Source organism: Rhinoraja longicauda, chromosome 6 (assembly GCF_053455715.1).
Source record: "Rhinoraja longicauda isolate Sanriku21f chromosome 6, sRhiLon1.1, whole genome shotgun sequence".
In the NCBI taxonomy this organism is placed as follows: Eukaryota; Metazoa; Chordata; class Chondrichthyes; order Rajiformes; family Arhynchobatidae; genus Rhinoraja; species Rhinoraja longicauda.
In genome coordinates this window covers 52,255,840-52,278,545 of record NC_135958.1, presented here as the reverse complement: position 1 = coordinate 52,278,545, position 22,706 = coordinate 52,255,840, and positions in this window count along the sequence as shown.

Sequence of the window (22,706 nt, the reverse complement as noted above, 5' to 3'; positions counted from 1 at the left end):
AAACTGCACATTTTGTTTTCAACTGCAAGCTGCCGTTGTTACCACAGATTTCAACCCACACCGTTGAAGGACTGGCATGTGGCATTAATGCAAGTCATATTCCATGTGTTACCTCACACTTGATCCACAAGATCAGAGTATATTTTGGCAATGTCAGAGCGCACACCTTTCAAAGGAGGTATGCAGCTAGATCTGGGCGCTGTAGCTGTGGATCGTTTACAGAGGATCACTGAATAAGCTCTGATTTGTCATCCCGACAAACGGCAAATGAAAACATGATGCCGAAGTCAGAACTTTCTTTCCGTAGGTAATGCTCTGAAAGATTTATTCTTTCGCGGTAATTTGTCCAATCACTGAGGTAACTTCCTCGAAACTTATTGAGTATGAATGAAAAATGATCTAATAAGTTGTAGGTTTCCTCTCAGCCCTCCCAGCTCCTGAAAGAGCGGTCATTGCCAGACGAGACGAGATCTCAGGGCACTTTCTGTCCAGCTGGTAATTGTGATGCTCACTTTAGACACCAGATTTTAGAGATACAGCGTGGAAACAGGCCCTTCGGCCCACAGAATCCACGCCAACCAGCGATCCCCGCATGCTGACACTATCCTACACACTAGGGACAATTTACATTCTTACAGAAGCCAATTAACCTTCAAACCTGTATGTATTTGGAGTGTAGGAGAGACCGGAGCACCCGGAGAATCCCCACGTGGTCACAGGGAAAACGTACAAACTCCGTACAGACAGCACCCGTGGTCAGGATCGAACCTGGGTCTCTGGTGCTGTAAGGCAACAACTACCGCTGCGCCACTGTGCCACCCCATGTTTACGTGAAAGTTTACGCATTAATCATTGATCAATCAGAGATACTGCATGGATCAGGCCTCTCGGCCCACCGAGTCCACTCCAACAATCAATCACCCATTCACACTAGTTCTAGGTGCAGACAGCACCTGTGATCAGGATGGAACTCAAGTATATGGTACTGTGAGGCATCAGTTCTACCAGCTGTGTTGCTTGCCTTTGGCAGACAGAAGTGTACAACATCACGAGAGGAATAGATTGGATAAATGCACAGAGTATTTTGCCCAGGGGAATTGAGAACCAGAGGACATAGGTTTAGGGTGAGGGGGGAAAGATTTAATGGGAACCTGAGGGGTAACATTTGGAACGAGCTACTGGAGGAGGCAGTTGAGTCAGGTACTCTTGGAATGTTTAGGAAGCATTTAGACAGGTACATGGATAGGACAGGTTTAGAGGGAAATGGGCTGAATGCAGGGCAGGTGGGACTAGTTGGCACGGTGGTCGGCTTGGGCAAGTTGGGCTGAATGATCTGTTTCCACGCTGTATGACTCTATGACTCTAATAGCTTGATAGTAAATGTGACCTGATAATTTCTCCATCGTATTGTCAATTATGTGAAATCTTGAATGCCTGGGCTGCACCATTGAGATTATGAATAATGTAATTGAGTGAGTATAATGTTTTCTAATGGGAGGTCAAATATTTGCACCAAAGGGCAACATCATTATCGAAACATGGTGCCTTGATAGCTCGGAGTAACGTGAGAACGGTCAGTTCCACATTCCCTCACTGGGGAGGGTTCGGAAGAGGGTGTGATCAAAGATTGACCTTGGTTGAGAAAAGATGACCAAATAGTGGTGTCTGAACCCAAGGATCTGAAATGTTATTGTGCACTGGAAAGGAATGAGACCAACATTGTAGATAGATTTGAAATAATTTATTTAACCCATTTCTAATTTTAGTTTATACTATGTTAGGTTGGCTGGAAATGGCACGCATGAGCAAATATAAATAAATGTAAGGGGATTCATCCTGTGTAATTATGGCTTCTGACTATATATGTTATGGTCAGTTAACTGCATTCTCTGAAGGCCTTATTCCAAAGACAAGTATGAATTCATGACGTCTATTGGCACCATTCTTGAGAATTATGTCGAATGTTCCCCCAACAGTATCTGGGAATAATTATCCTGGAGTGCACCAAAGGTGCTCTGTGACTCAGCAAAGAAATATGCTCTCAGGCCCAACCAAAGTAAAAGGTGAACATGGGGACATCACTAGCCACAGATGGGGGACCTTGAAGGAAGTCTGGGCGTTCTTTGGTCTCAAGGGTGAATCATTAAAGAGGCAGTCTGTTAAAATCTGTGCATGAGCTAATTTGGGATAGCAAGTTTTATTTGTAAACTTCCAATGAAAAACATTATGTTCTTAAAGTCTGCCAGACGCCGTGAGTTTTAGTGTAACTGGGGTTTGTGTATATTTAAAGCTTCCATGTGAATGAGTACTCCCCGCTGTGCCACATCTGGGTTGGCAATGGAGCCCAAGGGAAGCTGGCTGGGACCCCCAGGAGTTTGCCTTGGCAGGGGTGCTGTAAATGGAGGGGGGGGTGGCACCAAGCCTTGGTACCAAGAAATGAATGGGAGAACAGGGAAAGCATAAGAGGCTGCTCGATATTACTGTGAAGGTTAAGCCACCAAAATGGGGTAGGAGTACAATAACGGAAAGGACTGTGTGCAGTTTTGGTCTCCAAATTTGAGGAAGAATTCTCTGCCTCAGAAGGCAGTGGAGGCCAGTTCGTTGGATGCTTTCAAGAGAGAGCTGGATAGAGCTCTTAAGGATAGCGGAGTGAGGGGGTATGGGGAGAAGGCAGGAATGGGGTACTGATTGAGAGTGATCAGCCATGATCGCATTGAATGGCGGTGCTGGCTCGAAGGGCTGAATGGCCTACTCCTGCACCTATTGTCTATTGTCTATTGTCTATTGTCTAAGCATTCAGCAAACATCCAGGTTTGCAACCATGTATTTTCCTATGTATAGATATCATATGAGTTCATGTTTATAATTTCCAGCAGCAGAATCAGGCCCATTTGACCCATCTAGTCTACCCGCCATTCAATCACGGCTGATCTGTCTTTCCCTCTCAACCCCATTCTCTTGCCTTCTCCCCATAACCCCTGACAACCTTCCTAATCAAGAATTTGTCAATCTCCGCCTTAAAAATCTACAGCAATGAATTCCACAGATTCACCACCCTCTGGCTAAGGAATCACTGAACAGTGCCTGAACACTGCCTCCTGCAGCAAAGTTCTCTCAGCAGCGCCAAGTTATCCCATGACACAGACAGTGCGCTAAAGTGCCAGCTCTGCCATCTTTGGTCTCACCAATTGGCCTCTGAACTACACCTTTTGCCAAATCAAGTTTGGATTCAAAGACTTTAGTTTAGTTTCGACATACTGTGTGGAAACAGGAGAAAACCCACGCGGTCACGGGGAGAACGTACAAACTCCTTACAGACAGCACCCGTAGTCGTGATTGAACCCGGGTCTCCGGCGCTGTAAGCGCTGTGAGGCAGCAACTCTACCGCTGCGCCACCGTGCTGACCACCGTACTTCCCTGATATTCTCCATTCCCTCAACACTCATTCACACCTTTCAACTATTGCTTCCCTCATCACTCCCCGCTTGCCCTGTCCACTTTATGCCCCCCCCCCCGCCTCTAATGTCACAACTTACCCCAAATCCTCCCCACCTCGTGCATTACCTAACCATGCGGATCCATTTTATTATTCTCATGTCCTAACTACCGTGCGTCAAAGTCTATTTGAGACGGGAAATAAGAGTTGTCCTTGCCAGCCACATCCCGATCCTCATAAAAGAATAAACTAAACCCGCATGGACATTAGTCTTCACCTCTCTTGCCCTGCCTCCATTTCCTAATTGTTGAAGCCATCACATCGACAATTGCTCCACCTATATCCTTCCTTTGTCCCGCCCCCCTGACATCAGCCTGAAGAAGGATCTCGACCCGAAACGTCATCCATTCCTTCTCTCCTGAGATGCTGCCTGACCTGCTGAGTTACTCCAGCATTTTGTGAAATAAATACCTTTGATTTGTACCAGCATCTGCAGTTATTTTCTTACACTATTTAAAGAACCATTTTCTCTATCTTCATCAAAGTATATTGCCGTCCAGTTATTTCAAACAGTAATATCCCGTCCTCAGTACCAAAGCAGTCGGTGATCTCCTTTGTGTTGTTACTTTGCACAAGTAAATAAGCAAAGAAAGATCTACAAAATGAACTTTATTGAATCTCTCAAATGAATAGAAATACCTGATCAAACAATCAACTATCTTACCACATAACACACTCAATTTTTAAGGATGTTTGTACATATTTACGACACTGTAAAAATTAAAATCACTGCATCAATTGGTTTTACTGATCACATCTTCAAAGAAGTCTAGAAAGTTGATTATATACATGGTACTCAAGCTATAAAAACGTGAGGGCTCTTTATAATCATTTTACTGTCTTCAAAGCATTCTTTGTCATAAGTTATTTTAAAATATATTCCAGCATTTTTCGCACAACTAATGTTAGGCTAATTGACCATTTCTTCCTGTGTTGTCTCCTTCCACCAATTGTGGTCAATTTAGTGAAAATCCAAAGATCACAGCCAATGCATCCACTATCTCTGCCGCCGACTATTTTAGATAGTTTTTAGACCAAACAGCATCTGTGGCAATGTTAGGTAGGCAGCAACTCTACCGCTGCACCTCTGTGCCGCCCCTTAGACAAAAGATATGTGGACAGGTACATCAGTCTGAAGAAGGGTCTCGACACGAAACGTCACCCATTTCTTCTCTCCTGAGATGCTGCCTGACCCGCTGAGTTACTCCAGCGTTTTGTGTCTATCTTGGATACGGAAGGTGTAGAGGGACATGGGCCAAACGTGGGCAGGTGGGACTAGCGTAGATGGGGCACCTTGGTTTACAAGGGCATGTTGGGTCAAAAGGGTCTGTTTCCATGCTATATTCTATGACTCTGTGAACTCTATGACTCCATGACCAATACTTACGTCTCAACATTTCCAACAGTTACGCCCATCTTAAGTCGTTTGATTTTGCACTTTATATTGAGGCAGATGGCTAGAGACCCATAACAAAGTCATTTAATTCTAATCACCATGGTCGTAGAGAATGACAACAACCCTTCAGCCCACAGGTTCATGCTGACCATCATGCAATGATCTACAGCAGCCTCATTTCCTTTCCTCTACATGCCCGCCATATCCCCCTGATTCTTCCACCACCCATCTGTAGCAACAATTCGCAGCAGACAAAGCAGCTGTCACCCTGTACTTCTTTGGTTTGTGAGAGTAAATCAAGGCACCCTGGGCGAGCCTACATGGTCACTAAGAGAGGGTGTGAATTCCACGCAGGTAACATCCAAGATCACGATTGAACTTGGGACCCCAGGTATTGGTAACTGTGCCGCCCCTGTTGTGTGTGTTACATCTCCTAAAAATAGTTCCACTTATTACTAAAGTACTCTACTTTTAGATCCTAACTTTAGTTTTTTGTTGCTGTGTATAAGTGTTCCTCAGAAACTGTGTACTTTCTCAGTTTCAACTGATCAGGCTGACTACTCTTCCAACTGCAACTTGTCCACCACTGGCCCCAGCCAACTGCTCCAGTTCCTTTGTTTGTAGCTCCCACATGATCTTCATTATCTCTGATGTGGCCACACGAGCAGCTCGGTGGTCGGTCATTGGCTCGCCACCTAGGTCCTGCTCTCCTTCTCAACTACTGAGAGTGATAGACACTGCCTGGTCCATCACGGGCACTGACCTCCCCACCATCAAAGGGGTCGAGAGGAGTAGCTGCCTCAAAAAGTGACATTGAAGTCTTGCACCACCCTGGCCACGCTCTCATTTTACACCCACCACCTGGAAGAGGGTAAAGGACCCTCAAAGCCTTGACCACCAAGTTCAAGAACAGCTTCTTCCCAACAACCATCAGGCTCGTGAACACGACACAACACTAACCTTAGTGAAAATATAATCTTCCATGGACTGTGTATTTGGTTGCACTACATACTTTGGTTTTTGCATTATTAATTTATTGTATTCTTGATTATTTATATTTATCCAGACATATATTGCCTCAATGGGCCTGTTGCCGATAGATATGACAATTCAATGTTCTTGCTTCTCATTGATATCTTATCAGGTGGATGCAAGCTTCTGCACTCCTCTGCCTTGGACAGGTTTATCAGTCCAGTGTCGTCTTGTAACTTATCTTTCAAGTCTTTTTGAGCTGCAATATTTACTTTTGTAGTATAGTTGAAAGGATCATTCTGTATTAGTGAAACCACACAAGGTTTAGAATACACTAGACCAAGTGGACCCGTTGGGCCCAAACCTCTCCTGCATTGGTGTAGCACCCTCTCCTCCCCCCTCGCCCTCCCCCTCCCCCCCCTCTCCCCTCCCCCCTCCCCCTCCATCCCCTACTCTGCCATTCATTCATGGCTGATATAGTAGCAATTATTGCTAAGGTGTGTGTGAGACCTTGCTGTACTGTTTTTCTCAAATGTAAACAGTAATTACATTCCAAAAGAAAATTTGCTGCATAGAACTGTGTGGCATCCTTAAAATAATGTAAAAAGTGATAGATAAATGTGGAGGGAGGCGAATGGCTGGTTCTGGATCATCTGACCATCTGGGGCCGATTGGTCAGGAAGTCCTTAATCCAGTTACAGATAGATTGGGAGAGTCCTAAATCAGTTAGTTTAGAAACCAGTCTGTCCGTGATGACCGTGTTAAATGCTGAACTATAATCTATGAAGAGCATCGTCACGTAACTGCCCTGCCGCTCAAGATGGGTCAGTGCGGTGTGTGGGGCAGTGTGGTGTGTAAGCAATGATAATGCTTTTACCTCTAAATTAGAAAGTTTTGGCTGAAGTACCTCTCCTGAGAGTTGAACACAAAAACCTCGCCTTTTGCAGGACTTGTCCTTGGGATTTAAAGTGGGGTAGTGAATTGCTGAACTTGCAAGCTGCAGCGGGGAAAACGTTCTGATATTTGAGTCTGACTGCACATCTGTCCCTTGTCTGAAGTCACTCTCCCATTAACACATAAATAATGGAAAACACCCTTTGTCCCACTGTTACGTTGACAGCAGAATCTGGTTTGAATGCTTTCTCCTCTCTCTGTTTTTATGAGAGAGTGCTGGAGCGTGATATTTACTTTCGCTGACTTACAGGTTTTTATAGTAGATATGAACAATTACATAGGAAGGAGTAACCTTCAGATGTCTCATCTTTCTCTTTCTCTCGCCATTTTTGCCACATCATTTTAGTTTTAGTTTAGTTTAGAGAAACAGCGCGGAAACAGGCCCTTCGGCCCACCGAGACTGCACCGACCAACGATCCCCGCACACGAACACTATCCTGCACCCACTAGGGAAAAATGACAATTTTACCAAGCCAATTAACCTGCACGTCTTTGGAGTGTGACAGCTTTAGCTGTTTTGGGGTATGCACAAATAGATATGGGAAAACAAAACTAACCAATATATAACATGAATATAAAGAAATTACTCTTGGCAAAAGTAGGTTGGGTTTATGATAGTTAGTCTTCGTTACAAAGTAACTGATATTAAGCTATACTAGTAACGGCTATTCTCCTTTTAATTCAGGCCAGGCAAACATAGAAACATAGAAAATAGGTGCAGGAGTAGGCCATTCGGCCCTTCGAGCCTGCACCGCCATTCAATATGATCATGGCTGATCATCCAGCTCAGTAACCTGTGCCTGCCTTCTCCCCATACCCCCTGATCCCTTTAGCCACAAGGGCCACATCTAACTCCCTCTTAAATATAGCCAATGAACTGGCCTCAACTACCTTCTGTGGCAGAGAATTCTGGAGCACAGAATTAGAATAGCAGATATGTGTAAATGCCGTGCTGAATTACCTGATCAGAAAGGTCGTCATTCATGAAGGAATGCAGATTTTATGTCCATGCCAATGAGTCTCAGAGAAATCTTTGCAGCATGAAGTAGCTAGATTTTGGACAATTTACCAGATAGGGTCTAAGACCAAGGTAGAATCTTATTTCGTTCTCTGATAAAACGAGGGAATGGAAGCTGCCATCTTGATGGGAGATGGTCCACCTGCAAATCCAAATGGAACATGTCCATCTGAAATGGCCTGGTTTGTTTAGTTTAGTTTAGAGATGCAGCCTGGAAATAGGCCCTGGTGCCCACTGAATCCGGGCCGATCAGTGATCCCCGCATACCAACACTACCCTACACACACTAGGGACAATTTACAATTATACTAAGCCAATTAGCCTACAAACCTGTACGCCTTTGGAGCGTGGGAGGAAACCAGAGCTGACCGCAGAAAACCCACGCAGGCTACGGTGAGAATGTAAAAACTCCCTACAGACAAGCACCCATAGTCAGGATCAAACCCGGGTCTCTGGTGCTGTAAGGCAGTAGCTCTACCATTGCACCACCTGCTTAGAAACAGGGATTAAGTGCCGTCTTTGCAGATGGCCACCACATTCTGCACACGAATGATTAAAAACAAATATACTGCCATCAGTAATACACTGCTGCAATGAAAGACAATTTAATGGACTAAGTCAAGCTTCCAATGCTTGGATAGGGATGTACAGACCACCCCGTAATCAGCAATGAGATTTGTCTTAGAATTACACGCTTTCTTCATCACTCTGTTACCACCCGATACGATGCAACTCTTTGCTGACTTTATGTATGCAAAACAAAGAATTTCACTCTGGCATGTCACATGTGACAAACAGGTAGTATAAGACAACAACTGCAGATGCTGGTACAAATCGAAGGTATTTATTCACAAAATGCTGGAGTAACTTAGCAGGTCAGGCAGCATCTCAGGAGAGAAGGAATGGGTGACGTTTCGGGTCGAGACCCTTCTTCAGACTGATGTCAGGGGGACGGGACAAAGGAAGGATATAGGTGACAACACAGTATCATTCATTCATTTGTGCATTCATATCCTTGCCTCCTTTAACTGCCCGGATTCCTAAGTGTTGGAACTCCACCTCTGCATGTTAAGACTCACCATCCAGTCGCTTGGATGGTATCACATTTTGCAGGATGACCCCCTCACGCCTCCCATTGCCACCTGCAAATGACTTAGTTGCCCATTTCATTACCCAACCCTGTTAAAACTGGGCTGGTTAATTGTTCAGCACTGATCCACACGTTCACCACTTCACAACCCCTCCCCTTTGTATTCAGCATTCTGGAAAATGGCGTAGCGTGTATCCATCCCATTTCTTATCTACTCCCCCCACCTACTTCAGGCATTCAGCCCAGGCTGTGTGGCTCAAATTCAGGGTATTATCAAAACAGAAATCAACGGTGGCGCAGCGGTAGAGTTGCTGCGTTACAGTGCTTGCAGCACCGGAGACCCGGGTTCGATCCTGACTATGGGTGCTGTCTGTACGGAGTTTTGTACGTTCTCCCCATGACCGCGTGGGTTTTCTCCGAGATTTTCGGTTTCCTCCCACACTCCAAAGATGTACAGGTATGTACTTTAGGTAAGTTGGCTTGGTATAAGTTTAAATTGTCCCTAGTGTGTGTAAGATAGTGTTAATGTGTGGGGATCACTGGTTGGTGCAGACCCGGTGGGCTAAAGGTCCTGTTTCCACGCTGTATCTCTAAAACGAAAACGAAATCACCTCTCAAGTGTTCACACTCCATGTCTCAATGGTCTTTCACGTTGCTAAAGGACTGCTCACAGCAAGACCAAGCGTAGACTGGGCAATCGTTTGGCTAAACACTTAGACTCAGTCCGCCTTGGCCTACGCGATCTCCTGGTTGGTAATTCCTCTTCCCATTCCCATACTTACCTTTCTGCCTTGGGTCTTCTCCACTGGCAGAGTGAGGGCACATACAAATTGGAGCAACACCACATCATATTTCACTTGGGCAGCTTACAACCCAGCAGAATTAATATTGATTTCTCTAATTTCAAGTAAGTCCTACATTCCTTCCCCCCCCCCCCCAACCCCCCCCCCCTCCCAAGCCCCCCATCCAAGTTGTCCTACTAGTTCCACTATTTGCATCCTTTTATCCCCATTGTAAGCACATCCTCCCCAGCCAAGAATCGGCCATTATGGATGCCACCCTTTCTGAGGCCATCCGTTGCCGGCCCTGATTTGTTCTGGCCTTCTCCATCTTTCAGCCTGAAGAAGGGTTCCGATCCATAAAGTCACCCCTTCCTTTTCTCCTGAGATACTGCCAGACCCGCTGAGTTACTCCAGCTTTTTTGTGTCAACCTTCGGCAAAAACCAGCATTTGCAGTTCTTTCCTACACGTTTTGTCTGCTCGGGGTTTAGCTGATTAATGAAGTGAATCTAACGTGATAATTTTTGCTGTTAACTGTGTTCCATAACCCGTATATCATTGACTGTTCACTGAACACGAGGAAATATGTACAACAGAAAATGCACTCAGACAAATGTTACCTTGTATTTATAAAGGGAAAGTTTTCAGACTTAAAGCAGCTGAGACTGGCCTGTTCATGAAGGCCAGATTAAAGATTAAAGCCAATACATCAAAAACTTTCAACTGTTAGCCCAAGGTGTCATATCAAAAGACCACATGTTTGAATATCAGTGTGACTTACTTCACACACTTCATATAAACAGGCATCCATTGAAATGAGCAAAGAAATATGCTTTTAAGAAAATTTATGCAAACATTTGATGCACTTAAAGTTGAGATTCCTCCATTACATCTCACTCGATTCTGAACGAACTGGGAAAGCTCTTGGAAAACTAACTCACATTTTGTATTTTGGGCTTGTGATATTGCACTCGGAACCACCAGTCTTTCAGGTGTGAAATGGCCGTCGAAGTTCCGACATGGTGGGGGTGGAGCGTGCAGCACTGTCTGCAAGTGCGTCACCTCCCACATAGCTAAAGGGCAGAAAGATCCACATCTTGGGCTGAAACGGCAGCTGGACATTAATTACCTTCAATAAAGAAAATGTAAGTTGTCCCTAGCGTGTGCAGGATAGTGTTTGCGTGCGGGGTGATCGCTGGTCGGTATGGTATCACAAAATGCTGGAGTAACTCAGCGGGTCAGGCAGCATTTCTGGAGAGAAGGAATGGGTGACGGGACCCTTCTTCAGACTGATGTCAGGGGAGGGGGCGGGACAAAGATAGGATGTTGCTGGTCGGTGTGGACCCGGTGGTCTGGAGGGCCTGTTTCTGCGCTGTATCTCTAAACTAAACTAAACTAAACTGTGCATCGGTAGTCATGAACCTCAGATCACATGCTTAAATTGCTATTGAGGGCGTGCAGCATAGGTTTACTAGGTTAATTCCCGGAATGGCGGGACTGTCATATGTTGAAAGACTGGAGCGACTAGGCTTGTATACACTGGAATTTAGAAGGATGAGAGGAGATCTTGTCGAAACGTATAAGATTATTAAGGGGTTGGACACGTTAGAGGCAGGAAAGATGTTCCCAATGTTGGGGGAGTCCAGAACAAGGGGCCACAGTTTAAGAATAAGGGGTAAGCCATTTAGAACAGAGATGAGGAAAAACGTTTTCAGTCAGAGAGTTGTGAATCTGTGGAATTCTCTGCCTCAGAAGGCAGTGGAGGCCAATTCTCTGAATGCATTCAAGAGAGAGCTTGATAGAGCTCTTAAGGATAGTGGAGTCAGGGGGTATGGGGAGAAGGCAGGAACGGGGTACTGATTGAGAATGATCAGCCATGATCACATTGAATGGCAGTGCTGGCTCGAAGGGCCGAATGGCCTCCTCCTGCACCTAATGTCTATTGTCTATAATGCGCAGGTATAAATTGGAGGTGATTGGAGCAGGTCCCTTTCTCCAATCTTCTTTTCATTAATTTTTCAGCATGAGAGTGTCACCAGTAGGATGACCATTTACTGTCCATCCACAATTGCCCTTGTGAAGGTGGTGGGGAACAATCTTCATCAATCGCCTGGTATTGAATTCAAGAGCTTTTGACACCAATTGCTGCCCAAGTCACGGCCTCTACCCAAACTAAACTGCCCATTCCATCACAACAGTCTATAACACATAAATTTTGTCCAACTGTTGGGCGTTGCAGCTCACAAACTCCATGATAGCAACAAGAGTTGTTGCCTTACAGCGCCGGAGACCTGGGTTCGATCCTGACTACGGGTGCTTGTCTGTACAGAGTTTGTACGTTCTCCCCGTGACCGTGTGGGTTTTCTCCGGGTGCTCCAGTTTCCTCCCACACTTCAAAGACGTACAGGTTTGTAGGTTAATTGGCTAATGTAAATTGTCCCTCGTGTGTAGGATAGAACTTGTGTACGGGTGTTCATTGGTTGGCGCGGACTCGCTGGGCCGAAGGTTCAGTTTGCACGCTATACCTCTAACACTAAAACTAACCTAGAACAATGAGGAGTAGCAACAGGTTTAACTAAAACTATATCAGGGCCATTTGTGTGTTGAACAGAAAAGCAAATGGAGGACGACAGAGACAGGGAATCCCACAGGCAAAAGATCAGGTCATGGCAAAGTTTTGACACATCCAGCTATTCATGGTGGCAAATAGCATGGTACAGCACAGGAACACATCCTTCAGCACATGGTGTCTGTGCTGATCATGATGCCAAATTAAACTAATCCCTCTTGCCTGCATACAAACAATACTCCCCCAGATCCTGCATATTCATGTTAAGTTTCTCTTAAATTCACTATCATATCTGCTTTGGCCACCACCCCTGGCAGTGAGTTCCAGATTGTGATTAATTTCAGGAAGCAAAGCAGTACACACACCCCAGTATAGATTAATGGTGCCAAAGTAGGTATCATCAGAAGCTGCAAGTTCTTAGGAACAAATATCTCCAGTAATTTGTACAGAACCAGCCACCTCAAAGCAATGGCCAGGAATGCACACCATTGCTTTCACTTCCTTAGGCTTAAGAAGTTTGGAATTTAGAAGCATGAGAGGGGATCTTATCGAAACATATAAGATTATTAAGGGGTTGGACACGTTAGAGGCAGGAAACATGTTCCCATTGTGGGGGAGTCCAGAACCAGGGGCCACAGTTTAAGAATAAGGGGTAGGCCATTTAGAACGGAGATGAGGAAAAACGTTTTCAGTCAGAGAGTTGTAAATCTGTGGAATTCTCTGCCTCAGAAGGCAGTGGAGGCCAATTCTCTGAATGCATTCAAGAGAGAGCTAGATAGAGCTAGATATCAAGGATAGCGAAGTCAGGGGGTATGGGGAGAAGGCAGGAACGGGGTACTGATTGAGAATGATCAGCCATGATCACATTGAATGGCGGTGCTGGCTCGAAGGGCCGAATGGCCTACTCCTGCACCTATTGTCTATTGTCTATTGTCCCCAACAACCCTCACTAACATCTGCAGATGTGCCGCAGAAAGGGTTTTATCGGGATTCATCACAGCATGGTTCAAGAACAGCTCCATCCAAGACCGCAAGAAATTGCAGAGAGTTGTGGACATAGCCTAGACCATCACACAAACCTCCCTTCCATTGACTCCATCTACACCTCACGTTGCCTCAGCTAGGTCACCAGCATAATCAAGGACCAGTCTGACCCCGGTCACTCCCTCTTCTCCCCTCTCCTATTAGGCAAGAGGTGTAGACGTTTGAAAACATATGCCTCCAGATTCAGGGACAGTTTCTTCCAGCTATTATCAGGCAACCGAGCCATCCTCTCACAAGGAAGAGTGTGTTCCTGATCTCCCATATACCTCATTGGAGACAATTACACTATCTTTACTCGGACTTTATGGAACTTTACCTTGCACTAAATGTAACCTTTATCCTTCATCTGTGCACTGTGGATGGCTTGATTGTAATCATGTATTGTTTTTTCATTGACCGGAAAGCACACGACATTGTACCTCATTACACATGACAATAATAATAAGCTAACTAAACTGAACTAAACCTACCATAGATATACACAAAATGCTGGCATAACTCAGCAGGATAGGCAGCATCTCTGGCGGGAAGGAATGGGTGATGTTTCAGGTCAAGACCCTCCTTCAGACTAAACTAAACCTACCATTCTATGTGTATAAACCTTTCCCTGCACATCTCATAGTCATAGAGTCCTCGAGTTATTCAGCATAGAAACAGGCCCTATGGCCCAACTCATCCATGCTGACCAAGATGCCCCATCTAAGCTAGTCCCATTCGCCTGCGTTTGGCCTATATAAACCTCTAAACCTCTCCAGTCCATGTACCTGTCCAAGTGTCTGCCTCAACTACCTTTGTTGGCAGGTCATTCCATATACCCACAACTCTCAGAGTAAAAACGTTGCCCCTCAGGTTCATATTAAATCTTGCCACACTCACCTTAAACCTATATTCTCTATTTCTTGATTCCTCTAATCGGGGCAAAAGATTCTGCAGGTTTAAATCTCGCCCTTCTCACCTTAAACATGTTCTTGATTTCCCTATCCCAGTAAAAAGATCTGTGTATTTACCCTAGTTATTCCCCTCATGATTTTTATACCTCTATAAGATCGCCCCTCCTGCGTTCCAAGGAATAAAGTCCTTGTCAGCTGAAATTCAACCTGTAGCTCAGCCCCTCACGTCCTGGCACCATTCTCATGTCTTCCCTGAATTCTTTCAGGCTTCATAAAATCTTTCCTGTGTGCTATATCAAAGATTCCCACTGCCAACCTTATCAAATTCTTACCTTATTTCAGGTTAGGCAGAGGTTCACTTGCGCTTCCTCCAACCTCATCTAGTGTATCCGTTGTTCAAGATGTGGACTCTTATACATCGGCGAGACCCATCTCCACCCATTTCTACCTTCCACAGAGACCGTGCCCTCCACAACGCCTTGGTTAACCCATCCCTTCCCACCCAAACCACCCCCTCCCCAGGTACTTTCCCCTGCATCTGCAGGAGATGCAACACCTGTCCCTTACCTCCTCCCTTGACACTGTCCAGGGGCCCCGGCAGTCCTTTCAGGCCAGGCAGAGGTTCACTTACACCTCCTCCAAATTCATCTACTGTATCTGTTGTTCAAGATGTGGACTCTTCTACATCGGCGAGACCAAACATAGACTGGGCGACACCTTCGCTTAGTCCACCTGAACCTACCTGATCCGTTAATTCTCCTTCCCATTCCCACACAGACCTTTCTGTCCTAGGTCTCCTCCATTGTCAGAGTGAGGCTAAATGCAAATTGGAGGAACAGCATCTCATATTTTACTTGGGCAGCTTACAGCCCAGTGGTACGAATATTTATTTCTCTAACTTCAAGTAACCCCGGCATTCCCTCTCTCTCCATCCCTCCCCCACCCAATTCGCACCAGCTTCTCATTTTCACCCAACGTACAGCTAACAATAACGGCCTGTCTCCTTTATCATCGTAACCTTTTTGCATATCTTTCATTCATTGTTCTTTATCTCTCTACATCATCGTCTATATCTTTCATTCATTGTTCTTTATCTCTCTACATCATCGTCTATATCTTTCATTCATTGTTCTTTATCTCTCTACATCATCATCTATATCTCTTGTTTCCCTTTCCCCTGACTAGTCCGAAGAAGGGTCTCAACCCGAAACGTCACAGATTCCTTCTCTCCAGAGATGCTGCCTGTCCCGCTGAATTACTCTAGCTTTTTGTGCCTACCTTATCTATATCTCTTATAATCTTCTAACTTCTATCAGAGTAGTTTAGTTTAATTTAGTTTATTGTCACATGTACCAAGATGCAGTGAAAAGCTTTTTTGTGTGTGCTATCCGGTCAGCGGAAGGGCTATATATGAATATTGTCTCCGCTGAGCCTCTGATACTCCAGAGAAAACAATCCATGAAGTTTCCTCATAGCTAACACTCTCGAAGCCAAGCACCATCTTGGTAAACATCTTCTGCACTCTCTCCAAAGTCTTCACATCCTTCTTATAGGGGGATGACCAAGACTGCACACACTATCCCAACTGTGGCCTAACCAAGGTTTTATTAAGCTGTCACATAACACTCTGAACCTCATACTCAATGCACCGACCGATGGCTGAGGACGACAACGTGGAAGTGAGGACGCCGCTGCAGAAGGAACAATGGAGGACCCGGCGTGGGGGGGGGGGACCATCGTGAGGGAGGGGGAGAAAACAAAGGGGACCTTGTGTGGGCGGATCTCTGTGAGGCCGGGGGAAGAACAATGGACAATGGGGACCCGGCTTGGGGAGGGGAGGTCGCCGTGAGGTGGGGGAGGGGAGGGGATGAGAACAAAGGGGGACCTGGCGCGGGGGTGCTTTGTAACTTTGTAAGCGCCCTTTATGTGGTGACTATTTGCTTACCTTGGGTATGCGAACAAAGAATTTCACTGTGACTTGTCACATGTGACAATAAACTATCCATTCATTCTCCTTGGTGAATTCTGATATACAATACTCATTTAATACCTCACCTCCATCCTCTGATTCCAAGATAAATGTCTTCATTTACCATTGGTCCTACCCTCCCTTTCGTTACCCTTATGTTTTAATGCTTGTATAAAACATCTTGGGGTTCTCTTTAATCCTATCTGCCAAGGACATCTTATGGCCTTGTGTAAGGCTTCCTAATTCCCCGCTTGTGTACTTTCCTGCCTTCTTTGTACGCCTCAATGGCACTGTCTGCTTTAATGTTCCTAAACCTTGCATTTGTTTCCTTTTCCATTTTGTCCAAATCTACCACCTCACCCATCATCGCCGTTTCCCTTACCTTGCCACGCTAGTCCCTTCCCCCGACTGGAAAATGCTGTTCCTGAAGCCTGAGCAGCTGGTTTATAAATGACTCCCACCTGTCAGATGCCCACGTACCCGATAACAGCTGCTCCCAATTTAATCTGGCCAGCTCCTTACTAATAACGTCGTAATTTGCTCTCGTTCTCACCTTCCACCCCACCAGCTAGCGTATCCAACAAATCATCCTCCAACATTTCCGTCACCTCCAACAGGACCCCACTACTGGCCACATCTTCCCATCCACTCCCCTTTCTGCGTTCTGCAGAGACCGTTCCCTCCGTAACTCCCTGGTCCACTCGTCCTTTCCTACCCAAACCACCCCATCCCCGGGCACTTTCCACTGCAACCGCAGGAGATGCAACACCTGTCCCTTTACCTCCCCCCTCAACTCCATCCAAGGACCCAAACAGTCTTTACAGATGAGACAGAGGTTCAACTGCACCTCCTCCAACCTCATCTATTGTATCCGCTGCTCTAGATGTCAACTTCTTTACATCGGCGAAACCAAACGTAGGCTCGCCGATCGTTTCGCTCAACACCTTCGCTCAGTCCGCCTTAACCAACCTGATCTCCCAGTGGCTGAGCACTTCAACTCCCCTTCCCACTCCCACTCCCAGTCTGACCTTTCTGTTATGGGCCTCCTCCAGTGCCATAGTGAGGCCCACTGGAAATTGGAGGAACAGCACCTCATATTTCGCTTGGGCAGCTTGCAGCCCAGTGGTATGAACATTGACTTCTCCAATTTTAGATAGTTCCTCTGTCCCTCTCTTCCCTTCCCCCTTCCCAGTTCTCCCCCTATCTTCCTGTCTCCACCTATATCCTTCCTTTGTCCCGCCCCCCTGACATCAGTCTGAAGAAGGGTCTCGACCTGAAACGTCACCCATTCCTTCTCTCCCGAGATGCTGCCTGACTTGCTGAGTTACTCCAACATTTTGTGAATAAATACCTTCGATTTGTACCAGCATCTGCAGTTATTTTCCTGCACTATTCAGCCATATGAATGTTGGTTTTTTGAGGATCAAATCCCCACCATCATGTGCCATTTATGGCCAATTTGATGAACTCCATGATGTGATTTAAGATGCAGCTTAAGTGCGCTGGATACACAAAGACAGTGGGAGGGAAAGCAGTGCTCCCTCGTCTTGACCACTTCACTCATTTATTCTCATGTTTCATCAGCTAAACTGTTGGAAAATTGAATCACGCTCTCCCTCACACAAATCAGCAACTAGAAGGAGCATGTCGCAGAATACTTTTTATTCTTCCCATTAATTTTTAGTCATAAGTGAGTTCCTCCTCATTTTTGTTATTTTAAATTTTTATTTTTATTTTATATATTTTTTATTTTTTATTTTTTTTAATCAAAAATATTTATTCAAATATTAAAATAATATATACAATACAATAAAACCTAAACAGAACCCACCACCAGAATACTATACAAACAAATATGCCAATTGAAACTATTATACAATTATATTACAATCCCCATCCAGGATACATCCAATCCCACCGCGGTGCCCAACGGTCCCGGATATCTCCCAGGGTGCCCTTGGACAGCGCGTAGTCCCTCTCCAACACCACCCGGGCGCGGATGTAACCCCGGAAAAGGGGTAGGCAGCTGGCTCGGGCAGAGCCCTCTTCCGCCTGGCGCCGTGAGTCACGGATGGCCGGCTTGGCCAGGCCCAGGAGCAACCCAACCAGGACATCTTCGGCCCTACCCTCTCCCCTACGCACAGGGTGTCCAAAGATGAGGATGGTGGGTGAAAAGTGCAGCCAAAAAGCAAGGTGCAGCCCCTTTAGATATTAGAACAGGGGCTGCAACCTCACACACTCCATGTACACGCGGAACACAGACTCTTCCAGCCCACAAAAGTGGCAGGAGGCTGGCGAGTCTGTGAACCGCGCGAGGAGCAGGTTGCAGGGGACTCCTCGGTGCAATACCCTCCACCCTAGGTCCCCGATGGAGAGGAGGGGGGGTGTTCCTCCTCATGGCACTATCCATGACTGGACTGTTACCTTAGGCAGAGTGTTGGACATGATTCAGTGCATCGCCACTCTGTGGTATAATACATAACAGCAGCTATATATTTAAACATCCGTGCTGTCCACGGGCACCTTGGGGGATTTCTGGGACCGATGGGCACCGCGGGGGGTTGAGTGCAACCTGGACAAGGATTGTGAGATAGTTGTATAAGAGTTTATTGTTTGTCTTGTATTATGGTGGTGGGTTCTGTTTTGATTTTATTGTATTGTATATATTATTTTAATATTTGAATAAATATTTTTGATTTAAAAACAAATATATATATATATAAATATATTTAACATTAGGTTAAAGTGCTGACTCCAATCCAGGCAGCAGTATTAGTCACCACACAAACAATGTGCTTTCTTGACCATTAAAGTCGTTAATTATTGCATTGTTTGTTTGACTAAATTGACTCTGAGAGTTGATTTATTGTAATAAATTTTTCATTCTAATATCGGGAAGCAAAAGATGTAATAAAGATTTGTCCGATCATCTGTATGACGACTGTCTAACTGAAGTCAAGCCAGATGTTGCTTTCCTCCTTTGCTAACTTCTTGCTGCAGTTATTTTTAAGCAGCAAACGGTGAAATAGATGGTAAAAAGGACATTAGGTGCACTTTGTCGGCAAGTCATTATTAAGGTGAAGTTAACTGTAGCAAACCCTTCCAGAGCTCTAGTTAGATTGTTTACATTTTCTAATGACAAGAAGGGCTCAGTTCCCAAGCTCCTCAATAATTAAAGACGGGTGAGGGGGAAGAATTTAATGGGGACTTGAGGGGTAACCTTTTCACAGTGTGGTGGGTGTACGGAACGAGCTGCTGGAGGAGGTAGTTGAGGCAGGTGGTGTCATTTCTTGCCTGTGGTGGGCTCCTGAAAACTTGAGAATGAGAACTTAAGAATGGTCAATGTGGCCGTCATGTGTTCAATTGCTCATGTAGTCAAAGAGTGCAGTCTGTGTTGAATCGAATGCACACGGTTCTCAGTGAGGAGTTGTCAGAAACTTCATAGGAATTGGCTTTCAGCTCAAAACTGTCCTCGGCATGCTGTGCCGATAAACAAGGCGCTGGAAGTCCAGAATGCCCCACGGCAGAAGGGGGAGGAGTTGTACAGTTTGATAGCCACAGGGAAGAAGAAAGATATGAAGTACTATAAGAAAATAACTGCAGATGTTGGTACAAGTCGATTTATTCACAAAATGCTGGAGTAACTCAGCAGGTCAGGCAGCATCTCGGGAGAGAAGGAATGGGTGACGTTTCGGGTCGAGACCCTTCTTCAGACTGATGTCAGGGGGCGGGACAAAGGAAGGATATAGGTGGAGACAGGAAGATAGAGGGAGATCTGGGAAGGAGGAGGAGAAGGGAGGGACAGAGGAGCTATCTGAAGTTGGAGAAGTCGACGTTCATACCACTGGGCTGCAAACTGCCCAGGCGAAATATGAGGTGCTGCTCCTCCAATTTCTGGCGGGCCTCACTATGGCACTGGAGGAGGCCCATGACAGAAAGGTCAGACGGGAATGGGAGGGGGAGTTAAAGTACTCGGCCACCGGGAGATCAGTTTTGTTAATGCGGACCGAGCGCAGGTGTTCAGCGAAGCGATCACCGAGCCTGCGCTTGGTTTCGCCGATGTAAATAAGGGCCGAGTCTGCGCCCTTATTTATATATTTAATAAATCTACAAGTGCACAGTGGTTCCAGTGAAATCCATCAACAATGTGTACTGTAATTATTCATCTGGATTACTCCAACGGGACCTGCCAAATCCAGATCCTCCATCATAGGCCAGATAAAGCATGGTAACAGCTTCTCCTGCAAGTTTCCCCTGCAAACCACACATCATCCTGACTTGGGCATATATCGTTAGCTCTTCATTGTTGCTGGGTCTGAACCCCAGAACTCCCAGCCCAATGGAGCTGGGTGAGTGCCTTCACCAGAAAGATTGCAGCGGTTCAAGAAGGAAGCCCACCACCATCTTCTGAAGGGAATTGGGGTTGTTCAACCCAAAATGTCGACAATTCCTTTCTCTCCACAGACGTCGTTTGACCCATTATATTCATCCAACAGATTGCTTTTGTTAGAATCGCACAATAAATATTGCCACTGCTGACAATGCTTGGTTACCCTAAAACGAATACAAGAAAGAACAATATTATAAGAAAATAACTGCAGATGCTGGTACAAATCGATTTATTCACAAAATGCTGGAGTAACTCAGCAGGTCAGGCAGCATCTCGGGAGAGAAGGAATGGGTGACGTTTCGGGTCGAGACCCTTCTTCAGACTGATGTCGGGGGTGGGACAAAAGGGAACAAGAAAGAACAAGGCAGATATGAGCTTTGCAAGAAATTGCTGACATATTGCAACCATTTTCTGATGCCTTGTTAATTCCTTTTCAAATTGATGATCATTAAACCTTCTGCCTCCATATTCATAGCAAAACTTACAAAAATTTATAGTCGTCTCCTCAGGTTTGCGTTATAAATATATTTCATTAATTTGGCTACAGAATTATTCCATACAGCCTACCATGTCTGATTGACACTTCAGAAAAATTACTTCCACACCTTTTAGACTGAAGAAGAGTCCTGATCCGAAACATCACCTATTCATGTTCTCCAGAGATGCTGTCTGACCCACTGAGTTACTCCAGCACTCTGTGAAACGTCACCTGTCCATGTTCTCCAGAGATGCTGTCTGACCCGCTGAGTTACTCCAGCACTCTGTGAAACGTCACCTGTCCATGTTCTCCAGAGATGCTGCCTGACCCGCTGAGTTACTCCAGCACTCTGTGAAACGTCACCTATCCATGTTATCCAGAGATGCTGCCTGACCCGCTGAGTTAAGCAAACCCCCCAATCGAGAATCCTTTGCAGTAAGTTAACATGAAGGATTATTCTTGAAGAATACAAAGAATATTCTTCATGGCAGATCAACGCATTAAGCACAATTTTAAGTCTTCACTTTATTCAGTGCACAACATGGTGACAAACACTTAGTTTGTCATAGAAATGTATTGCATTATAAATGGTTTCAGTTCTTTGACTCATTGATTTGGTAGGTAATTAGTGTGAGAGTTCTTTGTTGCTGTACACCCCACTACAGAATTGAAACAATTATTTTAAGTTGATCCTACTCATTTCCTCACGTAACATGCTTTTGCACAGCAGAAGATGAATGTAATTTAAATGATCCAATTATATATATATATATAAATATATATTCCAGCTGCAGTGCCAAACTTTTTTTAAAAAGTGACTGGAAGTAAGTTAATAAAAATGAAAAATATTGAATATATTATATAAAATATATCAGGTGGAAACATCTAAATTTATATTTTTTGAAAGTCATGATTTTCTTAGAACCCTGTGCAGTCTTTGGGTAAGTGGTTTAAAAGCTTAAGATAATCACAGAAGCATGACTTTAATCATTTTACTGGCATAGGTGACAAGATGTTCTGAAATATAAGATTTTCCAGAATTCTTCTGAACAGGTAAAGTATTATTGTTTCCACTGTGTGTCACTAATAACTAGGTCCACCTTTGACTGAAGGGCACTGTAAAATGTATTTATTTCCCGTCAGCCTCCCATACGCTAAATGTTTAATTTTATCAACAGGAGTTGGAGCATGTAGATCCATTGGATTAAATGGTTAAGACAGAATGAGAAGTAGGGTAAAATGAGAGCAAGGATGGATCCAGTGGCCACTGAGAACAAGGATGGACCCAGTGGCCATTGAGAACGTGGATCCAGTGGCCACTGAGAACAAGGATGGATCCAGTGGCCACTAAGAACAAGGATGGATCCAGTGGCCATTGAGAACGTGGATCCAGTGGCCACTGAGAACAATGTTGGATACAGTAGCCACTGAGAACAAGGATGGATCCAGTGGCCATTGAGAATGGATCCAGTGGCCACAGAACAAGGATGGATCCAGTGGCCATTGAGAACATGGATCCAGTGGCCACTGAGAACAAGGATGGATCCAGTGGCCGCTGAGAACAAGGATGGATCCAGTGGCCATTGAGAACATGGATCCAGTGGCCACTGAAAACAAGGATGGATCCAGTGGCCATTGAGAATAAGGATGGATCCAGTGG